This window comes from Spea bombifrons, chromosome 1, assembly GCF_027358695.1.
Source record: "Spea bombifrons isolate aSpeBom1 chromosome 1, aSpeBom1.2.pri, whole genome shotgun sequence".
In the NCBI taxonomy this organism is placed as follows: Eukaryota; Metazoa; Chordata; class Amphibia; order Anura; family Pelobatidae; genus Spea; species Spea bombifrons.
In genome coordinates this window covers 55,324,320-55,330,358 of record NC_071087.1, presented here as the reverse complement: position 1 = coordinate 55,330,358, position 6,039 = coordinate 55,324,320, and positions in this window count along the sequence as shown.

The window sequence follows — 6,039 nt, the reverse complement described above, 5'->3', positions numbered from 1 at the left end:
GTTGCTGTTGATCCAAAAGAAGGCAAAAAACCCCAGTTTGGCTCTTTCCAATATAGCTTTTCACTGTAGGTTTTACACCATGGGTCTCCACTTTTAGTTTAATTAGAGCTTCTTATGAGTAATGAAAAGCCTACAATGTGGAATATAGCGGAAAATGGAATTTTGAAGATTAGGCAAATATTTTAAGCAATCATTCACAATTGTATGTTTTAAATCTACATTTACTTTAGATGGTTAAATGGTTAAAATAGTTACATTAATCACAGAGAGCTAAATCTGGGAATCTGATACTTTATGTTATGATCATTGAAATCGAAGTTAAATAATTTTTATAACAAAATTAAGAAACATCAACCTTTTTAGGACACTGTACTCAGACTGAGACATATGTGCTCAGTGCTCTAGAATACTTCAAGATTAAGCAAGACCTTTTAAAAACATACAACAGACTTTGTACATACCCGTGTTATTTTTACAAGTTTATTTTCTTTTATTTTTGAATGTCATCATATCAGATCAAAAAATACATCCATTATTGGTTTAATAGTTTTGTAGTGTATATGTATTTCCAAATTATGTTATATTTGTATTGTGTTTGGCTATCCTTACCATAAAACAACGTTAACTGTTAACATTAAAAACCAAATGAATACGGCTGGTCAAAAAAATTACTTTTCTTCCTAAAGGAGCTACCATAAACTCTGAGCACATGTTATAAGGGATAATTCAGCTGAATTATAGAGCTGCATGTATATTTTGTATGTAAACTCAAAGCTTCTCAGAACCCACATGTTGTATGGTCTAGTTATCCACAAAATAATTAATTGCCAGTTACCACATATTTTTGCACTGTGTCAGGTTACCAATGTCCAAAAACATTTGCACCCAAGTCTATGATTAGAGAACTGGTTGCATTATGGATGCTGTCTCCTCCTTGCATCCACCTGCAACCCAATGTTTGCCCCATACCTAGGTAAGCGCCTTCAAGTATGTTGTGTTTCTGGTGTTCCTGATATGTGTTTTCAGGCCATGCTTGGACCCTGAGCGTATTGAGCTATACTGCTACTCAGTTTCTGAAGATGCTTTCATTTCTCAGATGAAGACTACTTCAAACAGAAAAAAACCATGCCACCAGTCTTGCCACCATATCTCTTGTCTGGATTGGAAAAAGTGTGTGTCATCACCATCATTGTCAACCTCTCCTTGTCATTCCCCCAGACAGCCTTCATCAGAACGATGCAATCTTTAAGAGTTAGACATTGTTTATTCACAATTATCTCAAGGAAAGTTAGGAATATAGCCAGTCTCCATACTGCATTGGAAAGATGGTTTCTATGGTAGTTCTAACCAGCACATTGGACATTGCTCAAGATGAATTCCACAGGCTCCCAGAGAGGCCACACAGGTTGTTGCTTGCTAGGCCCTTACAACCTGTCATTTGTGAAACTGTGAATAATTAACACAACGGTGGAAAAGATGTTTGCTTTGTGCAATGTTGAATAATTAAAAAAGTAGCACACCTAAGAAACACTGATATTTTCAAATTTATCTAAAAAAAATTGGGTGCAAGCTGCTCATTTTTCTCAAGACTTTCTATTATTTTTGGATGTTAAAATACAGTCATAAAGGAGAGTGTAATTTTGTACAAGTACAGACTCTTGAGAACTAAAATGATAAATGCTGTTTGAACTGGATTTGCTCTCCTTTATTCTTTTTGCATACCCCCCATTATTTTAAATGTCCAGATCCGAAAACACCTGTTTGGGGGGGAGGTGTTGCAAGAGGCAGGGAGAGTGCGGCCGGCCACAGAAGTAGGCACAGTGGAGCTGTGGCCTCCCACCCTCCACCAACGATCTTCCAGTGCATTGCAAGGTGGCCACATGGGAGATGAATCTTCAAGGGGGTTAGACATGGAACAACAGGGGCAAGAGTAGTCAAGGTTAAAGTCATGACCACCCATCCTCCTTTCCTGAATAGCCACTTCATAGTAATGTGGTTAGAAGGCAGTTGCAATGGTAGTATGTGTTGCACAGACCTTCACTGATAATTGCAACTCCTTAAATCGGTCAAGGGAGATCAGAGGATCTCTCCAACTGGCCCATCAACCCTCACTGTCAGTGAAGAGAGTGGGGCCAGCCACAGAAGTAAGCACAGTTGAGGTGTGAAGAGCAACCCTGCAGAGCATTGCAAGGTGGCCACATGGGAGGTGAATCCGGGGAGTTAGAGGTGGAAAAGGAGGGGTTAGAGTCATGACCGCTCATCCTTCTTGCCCAAATAGCTACTTCATAGTGACGTGGCCACATGACAGCTGCAATGCTGTAACAGCACAGCCCTCCATTTATCTTATATTTCTTTGGACCAGTCAAGGGCGAACAGAGGATATCCCCAATTGTCTCATGATCTACCAGTGACAGCAGGACAGTGTCTGAAAATCAGAGACTGTTAGGAGGTATGGAGATGGGCCAAACCAGGTATTAGGCTTGAGCGAAAGTAGCTGACCCAGTAATACGACTGTTGTTATATGTACCTGTGCGTATTTATATATAGAATTTCTTATTGTAAATGTAAATTTTAAATGCCTAACATATTTTCTTATTCATGTAATAAAAAACAAATGATTAAATATTTTTTAAAAATTCTGTCTCATTAATTTACATCCAGATAAAAACTATTTAGTAAAATCTTGTAGATACGTTTTTTTGTACATGCATTCAGATATGGCTGTGAATTTAAAACACAAACAACCGTCCATATTAGTCAGCAATGTTGCTGATACACTCTGTGCAGTAAGACAAAATGCTAATGTTTCCAAATGTTGTTGAGATGCTGTAACCTGTGATAGGCGTGACGCTGTGCATGGCCGCTTGTCATTGGCTGCATTGACACACCTCCCTTCCCAGCTGATGGTACAATAGGCTGTTACGGTGACCCCTGTGTTTCTTAGCCTATGCTTCTCTCTAAAGGCGAATGAGGGGTGTGTCTGTCAGCGTCAGCTCTCTCTCCCTGTAACCAACACTGAAGGAGACGTCAGGGACAAGCCACAGCACTGCAAGAACTCTGATCCTTGCGCCGTGCATGGAAGAAATAGTCCTAGAAAAGTTTTCATTGCCATCAGCAATATAAACCTTAATTGTGTTTCTTAATTCAAGAAGCAAACAAAACGGACACCTTATAATTACAATCTATATTGATATTCTGTGTGGTGTATTTTTCTGTTATGAGTGTTATTGTATAACAAACATTTTGCATAATTATTATTATCTTTTATTTATATAACACCAACAATTGATGCAGCGTTTCTTACAATAAAAAAACCCGAGTGCCCGTCAGCGCTGCGCCAGATTTGATGTCAATTCTCGTGTGATGCTGATTGGCAGATGCGCAGTGGATCAGGGGAGACGACAGCTACTCTTTTACAACTGCGTCCGCACATATTATCAGATGGCCTCAAGAATGGCCTCAGGAAAGGCGGCTTCCCCAGGAAAATTCCAGGCCAGTCCGGCCCAGGGCAAGCTGTTGCAGGCTGGATAAAAACTGTTTAGTGTGGAGACCCCTGCTCTAACGGCACAAGAATGTTTTTACTGTATATGATATGATATGATGTTTTTTCATGAATGTACAGCAAATTTTGGATTTATATTACATGGACATCATTATTCTAGTTTTCACTTAATATATAAATATAGTGTATTCTCGTTAAATCATTTTATTTGAGTATATCTTATATATAAAAACACACATGACATTTATATCACGAACATGCTTTTTTTTGGATAATACATGTACTAGTGGATGTGTTGACCTGACTGACCTATATGAAAAGTACACTTTACCCAGCATATGCACTTAAATGTATGCGAAAGATAAGTGTTACATTGCGTTTTGCCATAATTTGAATCCAAATACATACAGGGTTCCTCAGAATCCTTTCTATACATTTGGCATGATTTCTGTACACCAGCTCCTGTCCCTTGCAGGAAATGCGTTTGTCAGAGTACACTTCTTGTTCAGGACCGCTCCCCCCACTTTTTGAGTTCCATTATCAGTCATTCATGAGACTTGACGACTGCATACCCTCCAACATTTCAAGTGGGGAGGTGGCGGGCAGGCCCAGTAAGTTTGCAGAGTGGGAGATGTGGCAACCTGCCCACCTTACTCAAATAGCCACTAACGCTAAGAAGAGGCAACGTTGGATCTTTAATGGAGGTCTTTGCTACTGTAACACAGACCTAAATTGATTTTCACAGGATGCCTCAAACGGCCAATGCGCCCCATGGCTCGGAAAAGTGGGACACTGCTTGTAAATCGGGACTGTCCTGGACTGTTGAGAGGTTAGCGTCATACAAGAACTGCCATGGGCATGTGCATTTGTCATCCCTATTAGTGTCAATGGGCCATTTTCCTGCACGGTGATTGGCTGTGTCAAGCAATGTTTATTACACATTAAAATACCTAAGTACTTTTATGTACATTTATGTTTTGTGAGGCCTTTATAAGAAGACGTGGGGTATAGGATTGGTTTGGAGGTGGGAACGTTAAAGATTATGTAAAGAATAAAATTTCCAGTGTACATTAGAAGTGTTGTTCTTAGACACAACATTAATTGATTAAATTATTATTTCCAGGACGAGCTTGGAATAGCTATTTCTCATGTTGCATATAGTTATACGTTTTAAATTAAGCAATCTATCACTGTATAGAATCTGTAGAATGTGCAGGACCAGTCAGGTGATGACTGTACACCCATTGAACAGCGCTACAGAATAGGATGGCGCTATATAAATAAAAAATAATAGTAATAAACTACTGGTGCTCCCTACCTCTCTCATAGTGTCCCTAAAAATATAATGGTCCAGGCCATATGCATCCAGATCAGGTTGGGCAAAATGTGCTTTAGTTATTGAGAGTTTTGCTCATCACAACTTGTAAATTGTATATATTTTAAGGAATAGTAATAATAATAATAATATTGTCCAAGGTCTTAGTTTCAGCTCACCTTTGTCTCTTAGCAACAGGATCCTCACCACATGGGGGTGGCGCATATATTGTTGTAGACCTTACCAATTGAGGCAAAACTTAGCACGAGCATGACATCTACCCAAAACAAAAATGGTGAAAGAGAAGACAAAGAAAAAGATGACATGCAACTTATCTGATAGTAGACATCAGAATTACAGTAGGAGAGTAGGGACAACCGAAGCACCAAAAGCACCGTCAATACCCAACCAAACTTATCATGCTGATGAGATGCAGTTTTTGCCCTTATTGAAAGCACGTGGAACTAGACTGCGAAATCACATTCATATATCTTTTCTACCATTTCAGCATCTACTCTCAATGCAGCCTAGAAGATGAGGAACCACCATACTTTAGGGAGAGGAGTCTACACACTAGTGTGTTGAGGAAATATTTAGCCACCCTTTGATTTCATTACGACTTACGAGGGATGCCTGGAAAAACAGCAACAATAACCACAACCAAAAATCAATACTACAAATGTTCTCATTACCTGTCTGCCATGAAATTGTATGTGTAACGCAATTTTATTTCCTTATTTTAGACCATACAGTGTAGTAAGATGATTCACCCATACAAAATAACATGATCTATATATAGATATAGCTTTCCTGCCACTTAAGTTCTATATTTAGCATGCATATAATACTTTACAGTAATCTACTACGTATAAGAATTTCTAATGCTCAAACACAAATTGAATTCTGATCGCCTAGGCAACAAAGGATTCCTAATTAATATAATATAAAGTATATTCAGAGACCTTTATATATAGAATTACTAAACATTATGTGTATGTGTGTGTTGGAAGAGATAGATGGCTGGGTGGGTGGGTGGTTGGATGGTGGTTTATTAGCTGTCATTTAATAGGTTGTAATACCACTGATCCCCAACTTGTCTTCTACTGACCTAAATTACCTAATGACCTTAATCAGCATTAAAACATTCTTCAGCCAGTTCCGCTGATATCTAAGGAGCTGCCTAGGTGCGATTGTGGTTTTTAACGTGGCCATACAACCAACG